The following is a 27523-nucleotide window of genomic DNA, read 5'->3' as shown; positions in this document are numbered from 1 at the left end:
GTCACGTAAGGTCTTTCATAACGGTAATGGATGAAAGTTAGTAGATGGATGAATTTGTCGTACTTTTTTCACTTTCGGAGACTAAAATTTGAATTTTCATCTTTCGGAGGCAAATTTGTCAGTGATCTGTACATTCAAAGACAAAAATGACTATTTATCCTAACAACTAATATAAATTATGCATTTAATTTTACCAAATTTATCATTTAATTGCAAGTATATTCCACACATGTATATCATGTACCAATGTGAATTAAAAACTTATTGCCATCATCTCGTCTACACATTTCTACTTAAATTAACATATTATTATATGCTTAATTTTCTAGCAAATTAATTTATATGAATGTAAATAACTATTGGGTTTAAGCATGTGACACAGAAAGTTAAACAATCGGTTCCAATGTCTTTCAAGCAAATTAATTTTATGATTACACAAAATTAATTTTATGATTATACAATCAGTTCCAATATTGAGTTTTTTTCTTCCTATATAGATATTTAGAGGGCATGTGAAGGACTAATTTTAATCATTTAATATATTTCATATTTGGTTAAGATAAATTTTAATTATTCATGCATCTGTGTGATAAAAAAACTCTACGTTTCCACGTAATGCATGTTAATAAAAATAATCATCAAGTGATAATAGATAAATCAATAACACGTATCTATAGGGTTGTGTAAAAAAATTGGGTCAGATGGAACAGGATTGCAACTAATTCGACCCGAATCAGCTACACACTTGAACTTGGTTGAAAAAAAAAAACTATCCCCTTTTGTTGCCGGTTTGGTCGACCTAACCGGTTTCGATAAAAAAAATAGTGACTTGAACTTGAACTGCACTACTCACTCTCATCATCCTACTATCCTTTTGTTGTGCAGCTTCATTCATTTAGGAAGGGAATTGTGGTTTCAAATGGCGAAGTCATTGTGGCAGCTTTGAAGGAAACAATGAGATACGGTTTGTTTCTTGGGACCTTCGCCGGAAGGGAATTGTGGTTTCGAATGGCGAAGCCATTGCTCTCGCCGATCACAATAGGCATGTTCTCTTTCTCTGTTTCTAAAATGCGCGTAACACTCTGACAGAACTGATTCATTTGTTTTTCCTTAGAGTGACTCTGTAACGATATAGGTCTCGTAGAAGTTAGAATTGATTTAAAACTCAATGTTTAATTTGTTTTTTCTTCTTTTATTGGTAAGTTATTCCAAATAGGGCCTTAGTTAGTGTCTTGTGATTTAGAGTTGTTATTGTTGTTTAGTTTTATGGAGTAGAAATAGTGGTGGTGATTGGGATTTTGTGTTGTGGTTGTTCAGAGCCCAGTCTGATCAGTCTGTTACAATATACAAACTACCCTTCAGTTGTTCATTGGTGTCTTTAATTAAGAAAAGCGAGAATGGAAAACTCATGAGATAGGACTAGAGTGCAAAAAACAATGTCCCTCACTCTGTTGATGTGTTGTTGCAGATTGATAATCTAGTGAAGGGAGCTTCAGGTCAAGCTTTATAAAACCTTAACTTGTTAATGGGACTTCTAGAAAATTTGGTACTTCATTACCTGCCTCTTTTTCCTTAGAGTAGTTGTCTTGTCCAACTAGAGCTCCAATTTTGCAGTCCCAGTTACACCACTTGATGGAGCAGAGAAAATATTTTTAAGTTATGTATTTTTAATTTCTAGATTGTAATGTGAGATTCTTCAAGAACTTAGAAGGGAATTGATTATGGCATTGGCAGGGATACTATAGCAACTTCTCTGTCTTTTTTTTCCTTTGTCTTGATCTGTAATGTTAGAAATCATTGAAGGTGGTGGCGTGTAATTTTCCAAGTTTGGGTTTTGGTCTATTTGTAATGCCAATATTTTAGTGGACTATGAAATCACCATGTCAAGTTTTTGAGATTTTGGTTTCAATTTGACTTATTGCCTATTTGGTTTTCTCTAAAATCACAGGTTGAGGATTGGTTTTTTTCTTATTAGGTAAAAATAGTAAACATCAAAGTTGCAATCTAGCTTTAGAAATGCCTTAACCTTGTGTTTGGATCATCAATTTCAAAATTTCAAGGGAATTTGAATTGCTTTGATTTTAATTTCCTTCATTTTTCAAATGCTTTGTTTGGATAAATCAATTCAAATTTCTTTAATTTAAATTCTTTGTTTGGATAGGACAATTCAATTTCCTTCATATGCAAAATTTCAATTTTTATATTTTAAATAGATAAAATTTTAATATTAAAATTTATAGAAAACAAAAAAAATCTAATTTTGAAATATTAATTAAAAAATATTTTTCTATTTTTAATAATTTAAAAATACAAAATATTGATAATTTTAACTAGGGTTGTTTTGCTTGACCACAACCAGTGATGTTCTTAAACCAACATCAACCAGGGCTATTTTTCGATCGACATCAAATAGGGTTTTTTTGTCAAAGTATGTCAGGAATATTTGTCAACTGACATCAGCCGGGGCTATTTTTCGGCTAACGTTGGTTGAGTCTATTTTTCAACCGATGTTGGCTAGGTCTTTTTACCAACGTCGGCTAGGGTTTTTTTGGCTGACACTAGCTAGGGTCTTTTCGAATGACATTGACCAAGGTTATTTTTAGCCAACGTCGGCCTAAAAAATCCTAGCAGACGTTGACAAAAAAAATCTACTCAATATCGGCTAGAAAATAGCTTGATTGATGCCAATCAATAGAACCTACCCGATGTCGGCCGAAAAACAACACTAGTCAACGTTGACCAAAAAATTCCTAGTCGAAGTTGGCTAAAAAATAGCCCTGACCAATGTCAGACAAAAAACCCTACCCAACATCGCTTATAAAATAACCTTGGTTGATGTTGGCTAAAAAATAGGTTTGATCAATGTCGACCGAAAAAACTCAAGTGAATGTCGACTAAAAATAGTCATACCCAATGTCGGTAAAAAATACCTAGCTGGTGTTAGCAGAAAAAACCCTAGCTAACATCAACCAAAAAACCTAGCTAATGTGGTTAAGAAATAGCTCTGGCTGATGTCAGTCAGAAAATCCTAGTTGATGTCGACAAAAAAAATCCTAACCGATGTCGGCTAAGAAAATCTAGTTGACATCAATCAAAACACCCTAGCTAACATTGGCTAAAAAATAACCTAGCCGATATTGGCTAAAAAATAGCTTTGGCTGATGTTGGCTGGAAAAACCTAGTTAGCGTCAGCTGAAAAACCCTAACAGGTTTCTACTCAAAAGTTAGCCATGATCGATGTTAGTAGAAAAATTCTAGCTAACGTTGGCAAAAAAAATCATTGGTCAACATCAACTGAAAAAACCTAGATGACAACGGCCAAAAAAATCATTGGCCAACGTCAGCAAAAAATTCTCATGACTGACGTCAGTGAGATAATAACCCTAACCAACATCATCTAAAAAATATCTTAGCCAATACGACAAAAAATAGCTTTGGTTGACATCATACAAAAAAATTATGACCGAAAAAACCTCGGCCAACATTAGTGAAAAACAACTTATGTCAATGTCGGACGTAAAAGCTTTGGTCACCCGTAGTTGCGAGTGTTGAGCGAGAAAGAGTCGTGAGCAACAATGTGAGTTAGAGTGAGCATCTCTGAAAAAAATAATTTCAAATTCTATATTTTTTTAGAGAATTTGAAATCTCACTGTTTTAGTCAATCAAAATGATTCATAAAAATATCAAAAATTAAATTTCCTTTCAAATATTATATCCAAACAAGCTATTTTATCATGAATCATTTTAAATTCCTTGAAAAAATGAATTCACCTACTGAATTACTCCATTCAAACACACTATAACTATTCCCAATTTTTCACTTTTAAGGTGTGATATATATATATACAATACGTACCATTATTGGATTGTTTGCTATAAAAATCTTGTTCATGGATTCAAATGATGTCAATCACTTTTCTGTCTTGAATTTTAACGAGTTATAAAACTGAAAATGAGTGAAGTACATAAGATATCATATCAACATACAATTCCCTGATTGAATCAAAGTCCTCTGGTAGCTTGTCATAGAAGCAGAAATTGAACAAATTACCTTATATCAACCTACAATTCACTCTCAAGAGTCAAAGTTCTTTGGCAGCTTGTCATCATCTATTTGAGTAATAATATAATTTGAAGATTGTGAGTAACATTTAACCATGTATTATTTTTATTATTAATTATTATTATGCTATTTTATATCATTAACATGGAAGTCGTAATTGACTTCGCTAGGTGCTAGGATATGCAATAGAAGCCATAATTGACAATAGTATAATAATATCATTAAACACACAATTTCAGTTGGATGTATAGGAGGAAAAAAAACATAAAATACAACAAATATAATGATTGCTCTTTTAGGAATTTGGTTTGGAAAAACATTGATTAAACAGTAATTAGTCCCTTTAACACTGTGAGTTCGAGGAATGACTCCATTTTCCAATATATATCTTTTTGTTTATTTTTTTTATTTTCTGTAACATTAGAACTCTAAGTGCTACTCTTACCAATGGAATTAGATATGGTGCAAAACTAACCACTTGTTGGTGGATTAGTCCAACTTCTCATAAAATTGGGAATAAGTTGCAATTTTTTTTTTTGTATGTTGATGTCAATTTGCTTGGCTGGATTTTAATGTTGAGAAAGCCACAACTAAAAAAGCTATTATTTGTAGAAGCAAACCTTCCAGGCTTATTTTGATGATGCCAAAGACTCAAGTCAAGAATCAAGATTCAAGCAAGTTTCAAGAATCAAAGAGTCTTTCAATCAAGAATCAATATTCAAGCAAGTTTCAAGAATCAAAGGGTCATTCAATCAAGAATCAAGATTCAAGTAAAGAATCAAGAGAAGACTCAAGATATGCAAGAACCATTAAGATAAGTATAAAAAGAGTTTTTCCAAATATTGAATAGCACAATTTGTCCAAAAGAATTTTTCAAAGAAAAATCTTTTACCAAAGTTTTTACTCTCTGGTAATCGATTATCATAAGGTCATAATCGATTATCAGAGTCACAATTTTTAAAGTGACTGGTTTTTTTGAAGAATTTGCCAAGAGTCACAACTTTTAAAGTGACTAGTTTTGAAGAGAGTCACAACTTTTAAAGTGACTAGTTTTGAAGAAATTGCCAAGATTCACAACTTTTAACATGGTTTCTTCAAGAGCCATCAAATGGCTATAAATATGTGACCATGACACGAATTTTAACTAAATTCATTCAATCATTCTCAACATCTTTCTAAGAGTTTTTGTTCAAATACTTGCTTTGTCAAGAAAAGTTTATTCAGACAAAAACTTGTGCTATTCTATTTTCCTCTCCTCCTCCATTCTTACAAAAAGCTTTTCCAGAGACCTACTCTTGGTGACTGTTTTTCAAGAAAAGGTCTTCTTGGTTGAACACTGAACACAAGGGACCAACGTTCCTTGGGTTCATTGCAAGAAGCAGGATTTGCTCCTTAGTTAAACATTGGACTCAAAAGACTAACCGCTTTTGGGTCCATTACAAGAAGCGGATTTGCTTCTTGGTTGATTACTGGACTCAAAAGACTAACCGCTTTTGGGTTCATTGCAAGAAGTGGGTATAACTTCTTGGTTGTAATCACTGAACACAAAGGAGGGGATTCCTTTGTGGTTCATTGCTTGTAAAGGATTTTACAAGGATAGTGGAAATCTCAAGCAAGTTGCTTGGGGACTGGATGTAGGCATGGGTTGTGGCCGAACCAAGGTAAATCCGGTTTTGCATTCTCTCTTTCCTTATCTCTTTTACTTTCTGTTGTCTTTACATTTCCATAGGTTATTTTCCTTCATTTATTATTTCAATAACTTGTCAACCCCCCCTTCTTAATATTTCTGAGGCCACTTGTTCAACAAGTGGTATCAGAGTAGGTTTCTTGTAGAAAGTTTAGAAACTTCAAGAAATATGGCCTCATAAAATTTCTTATTCCTGGAAGGAAATTCTAAAAATCTATCTAGTATGTCTCTTGCCACATTATTTGAAAAGTTGCAGGAACATGAGATGGAATTGCAAAGACTCAATCAAAATGAGAAAGAACAAGCAAACATATGTTTAATGACCAAGAATCATGAAAGCGATGAGGAGGATCCGTTAAAGAAAAAGTGGTACATAGACAGCAGATGCTCTAAACACATGACGAGAGATGTCTCAAAATTCACAACTATCTCTCCTTAGAAAAGCGGGCATGTAACCTATGGCGACAACAACAGAGGTAAAATTCTTGGAGTCGGAAAAATAGGTACGAACTCTTCAACCTCTATTGAAAATGTTTTACTTGTTGAAGGGCTTAAGCATAGTTTGCTTAGTGTTAGTCAATTATGTGATAGAGGTTATAAGGTATCATTTGATTCTCAAAAATGTGTCATTAAACATGAACATGATAAGGACATAGAGCATATAGGATTTAGAGAAAACAATGTTTACATGTTAGATTTAAAACAAAAATCAGATGATAGTCAATGTTTTCTTAGCAAAGACAATGATCCTTGGCTATGGCATAAAAGGATTGCTCACATAAATATGGAACATTTAAACAAATTAATTTCAAAAGATTTGGTTGTTGGCTTGCCAAGACTAAAATTTGAAAAAGATAAACTATGTGATGCATGTCAAAAGGGAAAACAAACTAGAGCAACATTTAAATCCAAAAACATTGTTTCAACTACTCAACCTTTACAATTACTACATATGGATTTGTTTGGTCCATCTAGAGTCATAAGTTTTGGTGGAAGTTATTATGCACTTGTCATAGTTGATGATTATTCTAGATATACTTGGACATTGTTCATTACTCATAAAAATGATGCATTTCAAGCATTTAGGAAACTTGCAAAAGTTATTCAAAATAAGAAAAATCTCAAAATTATTTCAATAAGGAGTGATCATGGGGGAGAATTTGAAAATAAAGAATTTGAAATATTTAGTGATGAATATGGCATTGAACATAACTTCTCTGCACCTATAACTCCTCAACAAAATGGTGTTGTTGAAAGGAAAAATAGATCCTTAGAAGAAATAGCAAGAACTCTATTAAATGATACTCCTCTTCCAAAATACTTTTGGGTTGAAGCTGTTAACACTGCATGCTATATCCTAAATAGGGCTTGTCGCAACCTACCCTTCAGCGGGAGGGCGACGCGTGACTTGCGGGATGCGTGTTCCACGAACGGAATACGCGCGGAGTCGCCACCAACGTTTATTTGAGGAAAACGTCGGAAAAACCGGAAAAGACGTGATCTACGAACTTTTAAATGAAAAACGAGAGGTTTGACCAAAGAATTCTATCATTTCAAATTGAGATTTGCTCTCTGGTAATCGATTACCAGCAGCTGAAAATGTTTATAACAGTCACTAGAAATTTGAACTCAAAATTTATAATGTGTAATCGATTACACATGGATGGTAATTGATTACCAACAGTTTTTTTTTTGAAAATTTTAAAATCTGTAATCGTTTGCACAAGTCTTGTAATCGATTACCAGAGGGGATTTTCAGAAAATAATTTCCAAGAGTCACATCTATTCAAATTTTTTATGAATGGCCATTAAAAAGAGTTTTCATTGCCCAAAAGTTTTATCCTCTCAAAAGATTAAGAGAGTTTTTCTGAACTGAAATGTCTTATCCTCTCAAAAAGATTCCTTGGTCAACCACTTGCATATTCAATAAGGAATTTTGATTGATCTTCATTGTACAATCTATCTCTTTTAAGAGAGATTTCTTCTTCTTATTTCTGAAAAGGGATTAAGAGACCGTGGGTCTCTTGTTGTAGAGGATTCCTGAACACAAGGGAAGGGTTGTCCCTGTGTGGTTCAAACTTTGTAAAAGGAGTTTTACAAAGAGAGTGGAAAATCTCAAGTGGGTTGCTTGAGGACTGGACGTAGGCGCGGGAAGTGGCCGAACTAGTATAAATCAAGTTTGCATTCCTCTCTTCCTTTAAACTTCTTTTATTTATTGCTATTTATCTTTTGCTTTAAAGAAGTTTATTTTGAATTGTCTTTTGAGTAATTCATGTTAAGGGTGCATTGTTAATCCAAAAAGAAAGAGTGATAGTTCAATTGGGGAATAGTCTTTGCATCTTAATTCAACCCCCCCTTTTTTAAGATAACTGAGGCCATTTGTCCAACATCCTATTCTTGACAACTCGCTTCTCTAAGAAGACAAACTTTCCGGAATGATAAAATGAGGTCACATGAACGTCTATATTTTTACTTGAAAACACAGTCAATCAAATGCCCCCTCTTTTTTTTTTACTTTACTCGTCGTTTTACGACACCCCCACCAACGTGCAAGATGAGTAATCTCTGATTGAACGGTCTTGGAAGTCAACACTCAAGAGCGCAGGTTGCTTGAGCAAACAGACCAATGGCTTACACTCACATTCTGGTGGAAGTTGAATAAGCAAAGATGTGTTTGTGAGAGGATGAGGGACAAAGATATCAACTTTATCCATTTCATTTAACATTGTAACTGTGGTTTACAATAATGGCATAAACTTGAAAATCCTGATGAGTCATTAGAGACACCTAACAACAGCCTTCAAAATTGCCCCATGTGTGAAATCTCTTGTCAATGTCAGGATTTACACGCGATTCTCCTCAAATTTCAGCCAGCCCGCATCAATTAGACCTTGCACCTTACGCTTCAGAGCCCTACAATGCTCAATGGAACGCCCCGGGGCTTCTCCGTGACAAGCACACGTTGCGTTCGAGTCGTATTCTCAGAGAAATGGAGGTTGATGAACCTTGGCTAGGGTTATGGCTACCATTGAATTATCAAGTAGATATGGGAGCAAGTCAGCATAGGACACTGGAATTGGGGTGAATTCTACAGGCTTTCTTGCTGCAAAATTCATTTTTGGTTGGTGTTTTTGGTTTTGCTAAAGGTGGTGTTCGTCATTGGAAGTGCGGTAGACAGACTTTGTGGTTGATTTAGGGATGGCCTTTATGGATAACTGGTTGGTGGGTAAGGAGGAGGTTTGTTATTGACATTCTTATTGGGACTGTACGCCACATTGGGTGGCGTATAGTTGAGAGGCAAGCCATATGGCGGGAAGGCGTGCTCGTTTTGAATTTGCACATCATGGGGGCTGCCCGTACTTCCCAAATCTTTGCCTACCATATCTGAGGTTGGATGATTCATTTGGTTGATGCTGGATGGGGACATCAGGTTCACCTTAGCAACAACGCTGGTAGCGACAATTGCAACCGCATTGGCTTCCATTATCTTCTTCACGCTCATCATGGCCTCCATCATTGTGGCCATTTTCTCTTTAATGGCCTCCATGTCGGCCTTCATCTTCTCTTGTATCTCCTCTACTTCACCCATTACTCTAGCTCTAGCACAAGTTCGGTGAGGACGCCGTAAAGCATGTTTTTTTTTTTTGATAACAATGATTAAGTTCATTTTATTTTATTTTTCAAGGAAAGAATGCAATGAGCAATGCAACCAATGAAAAGCATGGATGTATGCGAATGATGTACAGTTGAAGTATTGCGAATTTTTATGCAGGATATGGGGTTGAATCAATTTAGATTTTCAACATGGTCCATGACATCTTTGTCAAGGTGAAACTGGAAGTAACAAGGACATCAACAATCCTAAATATGTTTGGCAGTAGACGAAGCAGTGATGTGACTCGATTCATCTTTTGCCCCAATTTTGCAAGACGGTTACTTCCATATTTCAACTTGACTTGATGAACCTTTTTATAAAAGCATGAGCTTGGTTCAACCCTATAATCCAAGGAATGGCAATTCTGATCGCCAATACTTCAACAACATCTCATAGGGATGAATGACTCGGGCATACTTTAAGCTATGCATGGAAAATGTAATTATGAAATTGAGATGCCCGAAGAAACACCATTTCCTAGTTAACCATGCATTAGGTACCATGTTCAATTATTTTGTTTTGTTGTTGTGTGTTTCTTTTTTAGAAATGGGTTTATGATCCCAACATGGTTGGCTCATGGTGCCTAACACATGCAACTAAGAATGTAGTGTGAAGTTTCACGCTTCCCCTATTTTGTTTTTGTAGAGGAAAACACAAGGATGAGCAAACATGAAAACAAATGGTATGCAATTTTGCAGATCAAAAAGTTTGTTGAACGCATATGCATGATGATGCCATGACTCATGCAAAATGTGAGGCTGGAATATGATAACGGACAAATGCAGGAACGATATGTTCATTATGATGTTATGAAGAGATGCTTATGCGATGCATGATATGAATGCATTTTACGGACACGAGAGCCCGGAAAATTACCTCTTCTTACTTGCGCATTTGGGGACGCAGTGTCCCATGTGTACAATTAAGAAGGTGATATGGACCTTCCGGCTTCCCGTGACAAAGGACGAGACCAACATACAATGCATGCTAGAGATAAAATGTGGGAGTGACTAGATTCGCACTGATTTTTGGAGTAAAAACGTGGGATAAACTCATTTTTTTCAAAAAGTTATAACTAGTCAAGATCTGAGCGACAATACAAACTTCCTAGCGGTTTCTAATCATATGGTCCATTAAGTCTATCATATGCTGACAATAGCTAAGAAGTCCGTGGATCTCCTTGGGGGCGGAGTAAGTGTCCGCCATTGCTTTGGCCTTGGCTAGCAATCGGGGAAGTTCTTGACTCCTGTTCAAAGTCAGAGCAAATCGGTCCGTCCACATTGTTGCCTCTTGGTGCAATGAATCAATTACCCTTTCCCTTGCTTCCCTTTCTGCTGATATCTTGGCGTACTCATCCTCTAGCCTTTGCTCGTGAGTCACCTCTAGATTTAGCTTCTCTTTGCACTTATCGATGATGGCCCACATATTCCCTTCAGTCTCGCTTAACTGTTGGGACAAATTTCTTTTCGACCTAAGGCAAACCTTTAGCTCGTCCTTCAAGATCATGCCTTTGACCCGTGATGATTCCTTTCACCTCTTCGGAGATCATGCCTTTGACCCGTGATGATTCCTTTCACCTCTTCGTTCCAAGGCTTCAGCTGTGGCCATATTGACGTCCCTTAGTTCATCATACTCTTTTCAGACTTTGATGGCTATGGACTTGAACTTCTCTTCGACTACCCGGGCTCTTTCAAGCTCTGCCTTTAGGGCTTGTACCTCATCACTTTCTTCCGAAGCTTTAACCTCATCGTCTCTCACAGTCTTTAGATTTGGGAGCCAATCCAATCCTTGTGTTCGGACTCTCAGCCACTTATGATAGCCGCCGATGATCCCATTACTGCTTCCCCTAAGCTCTCTGTCCTTTCTTCACGCCGCATCCCATGCCTTGCGAACTCCTTGGAGTACCATCGCGTTGTGGTCACCGAAACCCCGTGCGATGAAAGGCGTGATGCTTTCGTCTGATGGCACTCCTCTCATGGGGTAGCCAAACTGTCTTATGGCGAGGACGGGATTATAATTAATACAACCCCTTGTTCCCATCAAGAGAACATTTGGACATCCTTCGCATGAAGATAGAATCCTGATTCTTCCTTCCTTCTAGCGAGGGAACCAATTAACAGACGCCCCTCCATGCTAGCCAAGAGTTGGTCCCAATTCGCCATTCCTTTTTCGACGCACGAGCGGTGACCTTGTAGCGGATAGACGGGCCTACCTTCTTGGAGAAAAGGGTGTGAAACCAGCCACACATAGAGAGCCAGTGCACAACAAAAAATTCTTGCATTGCTCTTTTCACATCCCCGGTCGAACGTGTCATACATGGCCAAAATGGCGACGACCGGGCTTTCCTTGCCATGATGAAAGGAGAGGAAAGCGTCAATCACTGCTAGGTCCACTAACCCTTCCATATTCGGAAAGAGGACAACTCCAAAGATCAAAAGCGCCAAGATGTCAATAAAAGAAAGCCCATTCGCCTTGATTTTCCAAGGCCTTTGCCCTTTCCTCCAAACACTTCCTTGATACTCCGACTACCCCATTCCTATTTTGCTTTACCTGGTTCAACTCTTGTGCTGAGATTTTCACTACCTTGGCAACTCTTGTCGTGGAGGGATAGAATCCAGAGAAAAGATATGGCTTCCTTCCTCCCAGTGGGCATCCCAGGATTTCTTCAAACTCTTTCACAGTCGGCACTAGCTGGAAGTCCTCGAATGTGAAGCACCTTAGGGGCTGGTCATAATACTGGGAAAGGGATGCAATCGGTTCCATGGAGACTTCTACCCTAGCTAGGTCCCAAATCTTACCATAGGCTTTGCGGAAGGCTTGCTGTTGAAGTTGACCCATTAATTGCCCCAACTCTCATAAACTAGTGACCTCTAAGCTCTTGATTTTGACTTGATAGAACCTCTTTTTAAGCGAAGGCTTTTGACTTGATCCCATGTTTTACTAAAGTGAAATAAAATCTAGTCCGAATCAAAACTCCGACATCTATCATGGGTGGAATGGATGAATGCATGAAGAAATGCATATGACACAGATGCAATTTACGAATACGGGAGCCCGAGAAATTGTTTCCTTGTTGGATACAATGTTTGGGTAGCGTGGCACCCAACGTATGTTTTTAAGAAGGCGACACGGACCCTCCGTCGGTTTGCTAAAGTGAGGGGATCAAAGACGAAACCCACGCATGATGCATATGCGAAAGGCACAATACGGGGATGTACATAGTACGACAATATTCACAAACAAATATAAGCAAGAGAGTATATGATACTTATGCATGGCAGTGTGAAAAATGGCACGCAGCGTGTTTGCTCCGTGCCCCTATTTAAGGGACCTATAAGGGAAAGAGCTAACTAGGCTTTTAGTGATAACCCCCAAGGTAGTCATATCTCTCTTGATGGTTTCTAGAGGTATCATCCCCTTCGAAGAACATACTGCAGCAGTAGGGACTACTAGCAACAATATGTTTTCAAAGAGAAAAACTCTAGATGAGGGTTCACTGTAATCAAGCAAGTCGGAGACCTAGCATGATCACGGATTCACTCTTTATGTTCCCACGAACCCGGGTATAGGGCCCCTTTCTCAACTCACCGTGTGTGCAAATAGTGTTAGTGTTTGTGTGCATCAAATGAATAAATATTTACCTCATGCATACAAAAAATGCACTAAAAGCATCAAAAAGTTATATATACAAGAACATAATAAAGGGAAACCAACAAAGGAGTAAGTCATGGCAAAACTTTGCACAAGATTAAATGGCCTAACTCTCTAAAAACATTCCCCAATGAAGTCGCCAACTGTCGCAACCTACCCTTCGGCGGGAGGGCGACGCGTGACTCGCGGGATGCATGTTCCACGAAAGGAATACGCGCGGAGTCGCCACCAATGTTTATTTGAGGAAAACGTCGGAAAAACCGGAAAAGACGTGATCTATGAACTTTTAAGTGAAAGGTTCGGGAGCTGTATTTACGCACGGGGAAGGTATTAGCACCCCACACGTCCATCCCAAGGGACAGCAGCCTTTAATCGAATGTGCAAATGTGACTTTAATTTTTATGTTCCCTTTTTATGTCTTTATATCCTTTATACCCTTTTTATATTTTTCTCTTTTTGTGGTCGACAAGGGTGTTTCCCTTTGCTCCTACGTATTCCTCAATTGCGATGAGGAAATCAGACCTACGTAGTTCTTTTTTATCAAGTGATTCTTTTTTACTTAAAAGGTGATCATTTTAAGGCGTTGGACCTTGAGAATGATCCATTTTTACTTAGTAAGAAATTTAAATGATAAACTTCAAAACCTATTTTTTATGGACGAGCTTGACTAGGCGAGTTGATTTTAGCCTTAGTTTCACTTTAGTTATTAGTCAATTCAATTAAGAATGAGAAATCCCAAAGAGAAAACGTCCGATTGATTTTCCGCTTTATTTTACTAAAAGACATTTTTTATTATTATATTATTATTTTACCCTTTTTTTGATTTCCAACATGGTTACGGCACGACCGAACGGTCGGAATTTATTTTAACCGAAGTTAACGGATAATACAATTCAAACGATCGGTGGAAATTTATTTTATTTTTAGGTTAAGCGAGAAATGACTTAAATAAAATGGCTTAAGCACGTCAAAAGGGGGTATAAAAAGTAAATGAAACGAGAATAAAAATACACGAAACACAATGTGGACCACCACGGGTACATAGAATGAATCGAAAAGCTTGGTTCGAGGTACTTACCCATTGAAGATCGAAGAACGATGAAGAACGAATGAAGAATGTCGAAGAACGTCGAAGAAAGGTCAAAAACCTTCGCGAAATTCCTCACGGAAACGTTACGGAAACGTTTTGGAAGCGCCTTGGCTTAGATTTTCTTCACGGAAACAATTTTTCCAAGCAAAGTCGAAAGAGAGAGAAGTGCCTAAGGGGCTGACCCCTTTTCCACTTCACTTCCTCCCCTATTTATAGCAAAATAGGGGAGATGCTTGCCGCCCAGCTCGCCCAGGCGAGCAGAGTTGCTTCCTCCAGAAGCAACAGCCTTCTGGAGGAATCTTCTGGAGGGCCCAAGTGGGCCTGGTTGCTATTTACACCCCCATTTTTACTAAGTACACCCCCTGCCTTTTTTTTGGTGATTCTTTTTTCGTAAAGTTACGGAAACTTACGAATTTCGTAACGATACTTGTTTTCTTTCCGTAATGTTACGGAACCTTGTGGATTACATAATCATCCCCTTTTTGACTTACGGAATGTTACAGAACCTCACTAATTGTGCAACGATGCTTCCATTGGATTTCCGGTGTGTCACGGAACCTTACGGATTGTGCATCAATATTTTCTTTTGTTTTCCGGCATGTCCCGGAATTTCACAAATTGCCTAATGATGGGTGTCAAGCACCTTACAAGGACCAAACAAAGGTCGCATGTCATCAAGCAAAGGTCCCCGGACGAAATTAGGGTATGACAGGGCTTTAATAAGACTCATCTTAAAGAAAACTCCTTATGAATTATTCAATGGTAGAAAACCAAACATTTCACATCTACATGTCTTTGGTTGCAAATGCTTTGTATTAAATAATGGAAAAGAAAACTTAGGAAAGTTTGATGCCAAGGCGGATGAGAACTATGAATATTGAAGAATTTGTTCATGTTTCCTTTGATGAGTCTAATGTTATTTCTCCAAGAAAGGATGTGTTAGATGATGTCTCAGATTTCTTAGAAGAGATACAAACTCTGTGGAAGCAAAGCTTCATAATGAATCAACAATGATTCAAAGGTGTTTTGATGATAACAATGATGACAACAAAAGATGATGAACAAAAAGCTCAACTGAATCAAAGAACATCTCAAGAGAATCAAGAACAAGTCAAGAGTTCAAGAATCAAGAAGAATTCAAGATTCAAGATTCAAGATCTCAAGAATCAAGATCAAGATTCAAGACTCTAGATTCAAGAATGAAGAAAAGATTCAATCAAGATAAGTATTAAAAAGTTTTTTCAAAACTTTGAATAGCACATGAGTTTTTGACAAAACCTTTACCAAAGAGTTTTTACTCTCTGGTAATCGATTACCATATTGTTGTAATCGATTACCAATAGCAAAATAAGTTTGAAAATGTTTTCAAACTGAATTTACAACGTTCCAAATATTTTCAAAAGGTTGTAATCGATTACAATGTTTTGGTAATCGATTACCAGTGTCCTTGAACATTGAAATTCAAATTTAAAAGTGAAGAGTCACATTGTTTCACTCAAAAGCTTTGTGTAATCGATTACACATATTTGGTAATCGATTACCAGTGTTTGTTTCTGAAAAATCTAAAGATGTAACTCTTCAAAAAGGTTTTGACTCTTTCAAATGGGTTTTAAGTTTTTCTAAAAGTTATAACTCTTCTGAATGGCCATCTTGACCAGACATGAAGAGTCTATAAAAGCAAGGCTTTGTTTTGCATTTTAAAAAAAATCAAGTCTTTCTAACAATCTCATACAATCCTTTACAAGCCTTGAATCTCTTTGAAACTTCTTCTTCTTCTTTGTACCAAAAGCTTTCTGAAGTTTTACGGTTTTCTAAACCTTGAAAACTTGTGCTATTCATATTTTCATTCTCTTCTCCCTTTGCCAAAAAGAATTCGCCAAGGACTAACCGCCTGAATTCTTTTTGTGTCTCTCTTCTCTCTTTTCCAAAAGAAGGAAGGACTAACCACCTAAATTCTTTTGTGTCTCCCTTCTCCCTTGTCAAAGAATTCAAAACGACACAGTCTGAGAATTCTTTTGATTCTTCCCATTCCCTAATACAAAAGCGTTCAAAGGTTTAATCGCCTGAGAATTCTTTTGTATCCCCATTCACAAAGTATCAAAGGTGTAACAGCCTGAGATCTTTGTCTTAACACATTGGAGGGTACATCCTTTGTGGTACAAGTAGAGGGTACATCTACTTGGGTTTGACTGAGAACAAGAGAGGGTACATCTCTTGTGGATCAGTTCTAGTGGAGGGTACATCCACTAGGTTCAAAGAGAACAAGGGAGGGTACATCCCTTATGGATCTTTTCTTGTAAAAGGATTTTTACAAGGTTGAAAGAAATCTCAAGGACCACAGGTCGCTTGGGGATTGGAGGTAGGCACGGGTTTGTGCTGAACCAGTATAAAAATCCTTGTGTGTTTGTTTCCTTCTTCCCTACTCTTTTACTTTTCGTTGTGCATTTAATTTCCGCTTTTACTTTCTGTTAAGTTTCTCTTCTACTCCTCATTCTCTTAACAACAAAAGTAAAAGCCTTAAAAGAGTAATTTTTAATTGGTAAAGTTTTAGGAATAATTAATTCAACGCCCTCTTCTTAATTATTCTGAGGCCACTCGATCCAACAAACTCATGAAAGGGGTTCTAAAAGGAAAAGAGATTAAAGCAATGAGGATTCTCAAGACTACGAAACTCTAGCAACCAATGATCTTCCAAAAGAGTGGAAAGCTTCCAGAAATCATCCTCTTGACAACATTATTTGTGATATTTCTAAAGGGGTAACAACTAGACACTCTCTCAAAGATTTATGCAATAACATGGCATTTGTTTCTATGATAGAACCTAAAAATTTAAAAGAAGTCATAATAGATGATCAATGGATGGTTGCTATGCAGGAAGAGTTAAATCAATTTGAGAGAAATAATGTTTGGGAACTAGTTTAGAAACCACATAACTACCCCATTATAGGAACAAAACGGGTATTTAGGAATAAGTTAGATGAACATGGCATATTCATTAGAAATAAGGCTAGGTTAGTTTTAAAAGGATATAATCAGAAGAAGGAATAGATTATGAAGAAACTTATGCTCCTGTTGCAAGACTAGAAGCCATTAGAATGCTCTTAGCTTATGCATCCATTATGAATTTTAAACTTTATCAAATGGATGTTAAAAGTTCCTTTTTAAATGGACTAATTCAGGAAGAAGTATATGTAGAACAACCTCCATGTTTTGAAAATTCAGATAAGCCAGATCATGTTTATAAATTGAAAAAGGCACTATATGGTTTAAGGAAAAAGGATGATGATATTCTATTAGCTCAAATATATGTTGATGATATTATTTTTGGATCCACTAATGATTCTTTGTGCAAGGAATTTTCTCTTGATATGCAAAGCGAATTTGAGATGCCAATGATGGGAGATTTAAACTATTTCCTTGGGTTACAAATTAAACAAACCAACGAAGGCATATTTGTCAACCAAGCCATCTACTGCAAAGAACTGATCAAAAGATTTGGGATGGAAAATTCAAAGCACATGGCCACACCCATGAGTACTGGCTATTACTTAGATAAAGATGAATTTGGTCAGTCTATGGACATAAAACAATGTTGAGGTATGATTGGATCTCTTCTCTGTTTAGTGTATGCATGTGTGCTAGATTCCAATCCAATCCCAAACAATCACACTTGATTGCAGTAAAAAGGATTATCAGATATCTCTTAGGAACTATTAACCTAGGATTATGGTATCCTAAAAACTCTACATGCAATTTAATAGGTTATTCTGATTCGGATTTTTCCGAATCCAAAACTGACAGAAAAAAGCACTAATGGAACTTTCCATTTTATAGGATCTGCTCTTGTTTCATGGCACAAAAAAAAGCAAAATAGTGTTGCTTTATCCATTGCCAAAGCAGAATATATTTTTGCTGGCAGTTGTTGTGCACAAATCTTATGGATGAAGCAACAATTGTCTGATTATGGGATTATTCTTGATCACATACCTATTAAGTGTGACAATACCAGTGTCATAAATCTATCCAAAAACCCAGTAATACATTCTAGAACAAAGCATATACAGATTAGGCATCACTTTTTAAGGGATCATGTTCTTAAAGGCGATTATGTTTTAGAATTTGTAGATACTAAAAATCAATTTGCTGACATCTTCACTAAACCTCTCCTAAAGGAAACATTCTTTGCTATTATAGGAGAACTTGGTCTTTTAGATATTAGTGATTTAGATAAATAAATGTTCATTAAGTTTTCTTTTGTCTTGTAGCTATGTCTGTTAGTCTATGATATATGTTTGTTATTTTATGTCATTTCCATGCACTTTGGATTTTTGATGTTGCCAAAGGGGGAGAGAAAATGGGTATTTTAGAAATCAAGAACACAATTTAAATTTAAGCATGAATTCAAAAAGAAAGGGGGAGAAAGATATGAGTGAACGATATAACAAATCTTGCATGTATTCTCTTGATTTCAGGATTGTCATCATCAAAAAGGGGGAGATTGTAGAAGCAAAGCTTTCAGGCTTATTTTGATGATGCCAAAACTCAAGTCAAGAATCAAGATTCAAGCAAGTTTCAAGAATCAAAGAGTCTTTCAATCAAGAATCAAGATTCAAGCAAGTTTCAAGAATCAAAGAGTCATTCAATCAAGAATCAAGATTCAAGTAAAGAATTAAGAGAAGACTCAAGATATGCAAGAACCATTAAGAAAAGTATAAAAAGAGTTTTTCAAAATATTGAATAGCACAATTTGTCCAAAAGAATTTTTCAAAGAAAAATCTTTTACCAGAGTTTTTACTCTCTGGTAATCGATTACCATAAGGTCGTAATCGATTACCAGAAGCCCAAACAGTTTTATAACTGTTTTACAAAGTAGTAATCGATTACCAATGTTTTTGAACGTTGAATTCCAAATTTCAAGAGTCACAACTTGTGATAAAACATTTTCAAAACTTGTGTAATCGATTACACAACATTTGTAATCGAATACCAATGTTTCTAAACGTTGGTTTTCAAATCTAAACATGAAGAGTCACAACTGTTGATGTATAATCGATTACACTATAATGGTAATCGATTACCAGTGACTGGTTTTGAAAAATAAATTGCCAAGAGTCACAATTTTTAAAGTGACTGGTTTTTTGAAGAATTTGCCAAGAGTCGCAACTTTTAAAGTGACTAGTTTTGAAGAGAGTCACAACTTTTAAAATGACTAGTTTTGAAGAGAGTCACAACTTTTAAAGTGACTAGTTTGGAAGAAATTGCCAAGAGTCACAACTTTTAACATGGTTTCTTCAAGAGCCATCAAATGGCTATAAATATATGACCTTGGCACGAATTTTAACTAAATTCATTCAATCATTCTCAACATCTTTCTAAGAGTTTTTGTTCAAATACTTGCTTTGTCAAGAAAAGTTTATTCGGACAAAAACTTGTGCTATTCTATTTTCCTCTCATCCTCCATTCTTACAAAAAGCTTTTCAAGAGACCTACTCTTGTTGACTGTTTTTCAAGAGACCTACTATTGGTGACTGTTTTTCAAGAGAAGGTCTTCTTGGTTGAACACTGAACACAAGAGACCAACGTTCCTTGGGTTCATTGCAAGAAGCAGGATTTTCTCCTTGGTTAAACACTGGACTCAAAAGACTAACCGCTTTTGGGTTCATTGCAAGAAGCGGATTTTCTTCTTGGTTGATTACTGGACTCAAAAGACTAACCGCTTTTGGGTCCATTGCAAGAAGTGGGTATAACTTCTTGGTTGTAATCACTGAATACAAAGGAAGGGATTCATTTGTGGTTCATTGCTTGTAAAGGATTTTACAAGGATAGTGGAAATCTCAAGCAGGTTGCTTGGGGACTGGATGTAGACTCGAGTTGTAGCCGAACCAGGATAAATCTGGTTTTGCATTCTCTCTTCCCTTATCTCTTTTACTTTTTGTTGTCTTTACATTTTCGCAAGTTATTTTCCTTCATTTATTATTTCAGTAACTTGTTAGCAAAGAAATAATTGAATCTAGGGAATAATTAAGAAAGGGAAAATTTCAATTAGGAATAGTCAACAAAATCTTAATTCAACCCCCCTTCTTAATATTTCTGAGGCCACTTGTTCAACATTATTTACAATGTACGTTCAACAACGGTTATTCCAAAAACGTCATTATTAAACGTGCGGTGGCTTTTTGGTAAGTATGACTACCATTTTAATGTCAGTTTTCATAAAACCGTTTTTGAATAATGTAAAACAAAAATGGTTTTTACGAAACCGTCTTTGTTTATGTTTGAATTTGAAATTTTTTTAAAAATTGAAAGCGATGGGTCCTCTCATTTTGCGTGCTTTCCTCTTCCCAATACCCACTTTCTCTCTTCTTATTCATGTGCATGTTTAGCACGTATGCTATGATTGAGTAGTCCGTCGGTCTCCATTCCCCAATAAACAAAACCTAGAGAAAGGAGGAGGAGGAGAAGAGAGCATTGATGGGAGAAATCGAGTAGTGCGTGAACCCCGACAAGAGTGAGCAATAGAAGCAGCTGCATAGCAAGGTTCCGAAGGCGAGTACATCGTTCATGTTGGCACACGCTGGTAGGGGGAAATTTTCATGTTGGCGGAGTCCAGTGAGCATGCGACTGGTGATGGCTCAACGGTGTCGCTCGCGGAGCTTGGTGCACTCCTTCTCCTTCTCCCTCTACTTATTCACCTTGTCGCCGGTATTGGTGGTGACCGATGACACCGTGAAGCCCCACGGACGGTGGGGCTGAGGGTGGGGTTCAGGGTGGAAGTTAGGGTGAGCTAAGTAATCAGAGTTGTGGTCGCTCTAAGGGTCGAGATCTTGCGTTGAAGCATCATCGTTTAAGCTCTTCATCTTCATAATTCAATTTTCACGATTCTCACTCACCTTCTCGCTTCATACACTTGACAGACACACTATTTCTGACGACTAAACTCAATGTCATTTTCTGAAATGAAACTGGCCCAACATAAACAACACCTCCTAGTTAGTGCTTCTTGGGCCTTGATTTGTTAAACCTCCGTGTAACTAACAAAAAGGTTTAAATAATTGGTGCACTTGTACTTTCTAGTTTTGAGGGTTAGATATATGTTATAACAGACCACATAGATTCATGTTGGAAACATATATAAAATGTTATACTAACATGTATGATGCGTGTGTCTTATTTGTTTATACTGAATCAACATTCTTATTATATTTTGAATGATTGTAATTCCATTTCAATTTTATCGTATTAAACTAAGGAAGATTAGCTCACTTTGTTGAACAAAATACATAAATTGTTATAAATTCTTTGATACTTATTTTTAATTTTTATGAATCCTCACCACATTGGCCATGTGATCCTAACCACCTAACAAACTTTCCTACCAAGATCAAGGTATTTAAAAAAATTCAAGGGCCAGGTATGAACAACTCTCTAAACATCTTCAACTTCTCCTCCTCTTATACTCACTGACATGATTGTTAGAGTCATTGCATTGTGTATTGTTGTCGTGGATCATCAAATTCATATCTACAAGCAGGGGAAGGGCCCCGTGGCGGTGTTCAAGCCGGCGATGGGCGGCTGGGCGGCTAGGAGTAGGACCAGCTTGAGGTCAGGGAGGATATCCTCGAGAAGCACGACATGAAGTCGGTCTTCACGTTCAATCCCACCTTTGCGGACCACAGCCTTCCGATCCGGTTCAATCCTAGAAATGGTAGGTCCATTCCGTTGTTTTGCCATTATTTTCATTTCATTTTTACCTTCTGCAAACAAGATTTTGCAAGAAAATGGATGGTGTTCCTATAGAGTGTTGGGCTATTTTCTTCTTGGCACTATCAAAATATTCTCCCGAAAGGTTGAACATGTGCCTGAGGACTGCAACGAGGTTCTCCAAAAATTATACTTCTTTTTTTTGTAAAAAAAAAATTATTTGCAATAAAAAAAATTATACTTCTTTCCAGTTAGTTATCTCTTATCTTGAAGAATCATTTTATTCTATAATTATATTGAATATTTCATCTCAAGTGGTTTGTGGATATTGTTCTTTGATTTTATATATGCTTTTTTGCAACCTTATTATTATTCTTCAGTCGCTTTTCTTTGCTCGATTGGAAAATTTTCCTCTTTTCTTTTATGTGATTTTAATTTGTGGTCTTTAAATTGGTGATTGAGACATGTGGGGATGGGTTCTCTTTGAGTGGGATTTTAGATTGATACCTCCTCACACAAAGCAAAGTGGCATCAAGTTGGACTGTGGATTGGGTTCTAGTGTAGCATAATAATAATTGAAGAAAGAAAAATCACTTATTTTTTCCCAAAAAGAATGTTATTTTATGATTGGATGTTCTTACCTGCATCTCAGGACTGTGGATTAGCTTGGTGTGGAGGCAGCTGTTATTTCAAGTAAGTTGCTTTTTTATCATAATGGTTAAGTTGTTCTTACGAATGAGCTGTGGATAAGCTATTTTTACCAATGAGCTTTCTGATATATTGTGCTGTATGTGTTTGTTAAAATTACTATGAGAGTACAAGTCTTGTGTTTTTCTTAACTTGAAGGTATATATACTGTGGATTAACTTGTGTTTGTTAAAATTACTCAATAACGAAATTTTTTGTTTATATCGAAAGGCAAGAATAAGATCTACATGCATACATTGAAAAATAATCTCCATAGGGATTATACAAGTATAACATGTATGGCAAGATTGAGCTTCATTTTATCGAGCAAGATTGAGCTTCATCTTATTCCCTATATATATATATATATATATATATATATATATATATATATATATATATATATATATATATAGGGAATAAGAGAAGATTTGATAGAAAACTATGAAGGGAGCTTACCTTCAATTATTCCCATCTCTAGTTTGCATCAAATAAGATGATAGATCGAGGATGATAGAGTTCTGATTTTAGTTTCCCAAATCTAATTTGACTTAAACTACAAATCCATTTCAGTATAGCGGTTCCACTAATATTTCACATCATTAACATTCAGTGGTGTACTAGTGTTTCAATCATTAAATTTCCATTGTATCATCAATAGTCACTGCCACTAAATGAACAACTTCTATTTCTTAATTTGTTGTTCTCAACAAATTTTACATGGTGTATGTATGATATAGATGTTATAAAAAAAAGAAAATTAACCACCATTCCTTTTAGCTGATCAATAGTGTATTATGTATATATAAGAAAGAAATATATAAAGAAGGTAAAGTGGGGAGGAATCACTTGCAATGAATTAACAATAAAAATGTTGTAATGATATTCTCTTTTCTTTTTTTTTGACAGGGCTGTAATGATATTCATGATTAACAATATTGGAGTCCACTTTCTTTTCTACCTCTAAAACTAGTAAACATATATCATTTTAGTGTATTTCCTTTGGCCAAAATCAGCATAACTCAGTAGGCATATATTTGGTCAAGTTCTAGAATAAAATCACATCCTATAGAGTTTATTAGTAGTTATGTATAAATTTCCATTAGAATGCAACCTATTTTATTCCCTAGAAAGCAGAGCTACTAACCTACATACAGTGATTTATCACTGTCTAGCTGTGTAAAGAATTAAATATGATCTATCAACTATAACACATGTTCATTACTATTACTAAAGTACATAAAATCTGCTCACGATTGCGGTCCCTATTGGTACAACTTAAAAGTAAATGATTCTAAAATGTGAGAAATGATTTCTTAGTATTTTCTTTTGGCATTATCAACATCTAAATTCTTTAAGTGAAGTTATAGTTTTTAAATTTATTGTTATAATAATGTAATATAAATATATTTTTTTTCTTCCTCAAACAAAAATATTTTTTAAAACACATCATATTATATGCTTAACACAATGCATTTGAGAAGTGGGCTTTTTAGCATAGATCATTAACCCACGAGTTCAATAATTTTTCTTTCCGTGCTACTTGCAAGCTTTTTTAGTAAGTTGATTTAGTGATCAATTCTTGAATCTTCCTCGTCAAGTAATGTAAATTACATAAAATAAATGACAAGAGATTCGATAATTTTCAGATTTAGTTCAATAAAAATAGTTTTTGAATAAAGCTAAAAAAGGCACAACTTTATTTGTTTTTTCCTTGTGACACAAATTTTTCTAGTTAACTAAGGTTATTTAGTATAATCAGATTCATTGTACTCATTGCTTGGAGACAAAATGATAGACCAACTATATTTTCTATATAAGAAATTATTCAGTAACTACTTTAGAAAATTTTGTGATTAATTGCACAAATTTGACTCTTTTTTTACTTTGTTATTTTTGGATTGTAGCTGTTAGTTTGCCAGTTACACGTTGATATGCAGGTCTCATAAAATGAGGACCATTTATTTTGCAAGCACAAGCCATATACTTTTAATAAGGAATGTCAGTGATTTAATTTTTTTGTTGTAAGCTTAATTTTTTTGTTTCTAAAAGGTAAATTATTATTATTATTATTATTATTATTATTATTATTATTATTATTATTATCAATCTTCAAATTGTTATAGGTTCTCTGATTTTATATGTACCACTTAACTGAGATGATGATCAATGCAAACTGGTTTGATCTTAGATGGTATATATATAGTATATACCTTATGTTTGCGACATTCTATGCACACACAAAGACAAGCCACCAAAACATGTGTCCCTCTTTGTATTCAGTTAAAGATATCTCCTTTTAACCTTTGTTAAGTTTCTCTAATTTAACTTCCATTTTATAGCTAAAGATTCAGAGAGGAGGAGTTCAACAAGTATAGTCACATTAGTTGTTGCTTTAATGACAGTTGATGCTCTTTTGGCATTATCTGCTATAATCATTAGCTTGATTTCTATAAGAAATGGAAAATTTCAGCACTTGATTTTCAGGAAATGTAAGTATTCTATGGCATTATACTTTTTTTTTTCTCAGCAAGCATTATATTGTTTTTGTTTTGCTTATAGTTCCTACACTCAGTCTAAAAGATTTTTTATGCTATCATTCATCATAAATTGTTTGACTTTAATAATAATTATCTTGTAAGTCATCATGATATCTAATGGTTGATACTGAATTTGAAACTTTTAATATAGAAATTAAATTCATTATTTATCAATGCATCAGTTGAAAGTTGGTTACCTATGCCAAGGATGAGTTTACATGTTGTAGGTATATATACATTAACATTCTATGTGTTCTTCATAACAATAATTTAGTTCAGATTTCTGAGGTTTCAGATATCAGACACTTTTTTCAGCATAATTAGCCTGTTTAGTTTAAAAATAGGTTAATTTGTTAAGTGGATTCTAAGAAGCAAGCAATTGACGCTAATGATACCATTTACAGGTTTAATGAAACTTATGTTCAATTAACCAAATATTAGTCTATTTTATAGCATTTTGAACTTACTTGATCAACTTGCATCTAGTCCGATCTAAGCACTTCCTCTTTTTATTTATTTAACTTTGTCGTTCTATTCTTTGTATTCAAGGTTGTGAAGGCAACATTAGTGAACTTCTATGAGACACTGAGATTTGAGTTGAAAGATGAGGTTGGAATAACGATAGCCACATGTGGTTGGATTGGAAGTGAAATGACGCGGGGCAAGTTCATGCTAGAGGAGGATGCAGAGATGCAGTGGAAGGAAGAAAGAGAAGTAAGTAGTCCATACATGATGGTGCTTTTTGTTTCATTTGCACATATATGGTAGTTACAATCAAGAGGACTTGGATATTATTACTATTAGAAAAAAGCTAAAAAAATTAATTACTCATGTTGATACTTCCAAATAGCAACAACTTACCATCTTTGCTATGTCCATAAACAAAGTTGGTTTGATATATTTGAAATTTACTACCATGTAATACAATTATGAAACAAGTTATCCATGCTCTTGAATTGTTAATACTGAATATAGATTTTGATTATTGATGAATTAGGTGCATGTGATTGCCACAAGGGGCAAGAAGAGCTTCTAAGGCGGTTTTTATCTGAATCATCTTAGAAAGTACTTAGTCCACTAAGGACTTTTTAAGACGGTTATTAGTTAACAACCGTCTTAAAAAGTTTAACTTTTTTACGACGGTTGTTCTATAACCGTCATTAAAGATTGCAACTTTCAACAACTTTTGATATAACGACAATTATAAATTGTTGTTAAATGTCTCTATTAACTGTCGTTAAATGTCTTTTTTGCAGCAGTGAGTTGAACCATTTATAGAGCGCACTGTGACTAGGACCAAAATGGCTAAGCCAACATAAGTTCCCCCTTTGATTAGGTAGCACCCTACTCCAAGGCCTAGTTTTGCATTTTGAGGCAAGACTTTAACATTTTTCTTTTGTTTTTTCAACTGAGCTAGTTTTCACTATAATTAAGGTATGATTGTATTCACTTTGAACTTGAATATCTTCTTAAGCTTGTTTTTATTATAATTCTATATCAATTGTTCTTCTTAAGTTAAGATAAGTAACTTTAACATTGTTTTCAGCTAAGATTTATATACTTATGTTCTTTTTAAATGCAAAATCACTAGATGGATGACCATGATGACATTGACATCTTGGCCTCTAGCACAACAGGAGAAATGTTACCGCCTCGCTTTGTAGGGCGTAAAAATCAATCTATTGCATGAGATCACTTTGATAAATTGTCAAACCCCAATCCTTTATCCCTATCTAAATGGTTACTGTGGTGCTTTGATCAAATATAGTAGTGGAACAACTATCATGCACACTCATTTAGACACATGCAAGAAGAAATCATACATCACGAGCAAGATGCAAAAATCAAATTCTTCTTCAACAACCATTACACCCTTTCTTGTTGTCATCTCACACACTATCTTGGCATGAGATGTTCTTAGTCTTTGGAGTAGTGAAAAAGTAAAATTGAAGAGCTTTTTTTCTCAACATTGTCAAAGGGTTTGCCTTACTACAAACACATGGACTTCGTCGCAAAATCTGACTTATATGAGTTTGACGACACATTTCATTGACAATGACTGGATGTTGTAAACGAAAGTGGTAAACTTTTGTCAAGTCAAAAGTCACACAAGAAAGAATTTGGCTAGGATGGTTGAGAGTTTCTTAAGTAGTTGGGGGCTAACCTGTGTTCTTTCATTGACGGTTGACAATGACACCTTAAATGATAAAGTAATTGAATATCTGCAAAAGAGGCTAATGACTTGGAATCATTTGGTGTTGAATGGAAATTATCTTCATATGCGATGTTGTGCACATATTATTAATTTAATTGTGCAAGAAAGTTTCAAAGAGGATATTGCAGCTATTATAGGGTTCGTGTTGTTGTCAAGTATGTAAAATCCTCCCCTTCTAGATTGTCTAAATTCAATGAATGTGTTGCGCATGTAAACATTGAATATAAAGGCCTT

The 27523-nt window shown here is 35.5% G+C and overlaps 1 long non-coding RNA gene across 1 annotated transcript; it reads left to right on the top strand.

Moving 5' to 3' along the window:
• Positions 1 to 22388: 22388 nt before the first annotated feature.
• LOC114401710 lies at positions 22389 to 26503 on the top strand. Its single transcript, XR_003664337.1, has 4 exons — positions 22389 to 22540; positions 24877 to 25026; positions 25624 to 25788; positions 26331 to 26503. It is a non-coding gene; the product is annotated as an uncharacterized LOC114401710 (long non-coding RNA).
• The last annotated feature ends 1020 nt before the right edge of the window (positions 26504 to 27523 follow it).

Source organism: Glycine soja, chromosome 20, assembly GCF_004193775.1.
Source record: "Glycine soja cultivar W05 chromosome 20, ASM419377v2, whole genome shotgun sequence".
NCBI lineage: Eukaryota > Viridiplantae > Streptophyta > Magnoliopsida > Fabales > Fabaceae > Glycine > Glycine soja.
The sequence above is the reverse complement of the archived record's forward strand: the minus strand, read 5'-3'. Positions and strand labels throughout refer to the sequence as shown.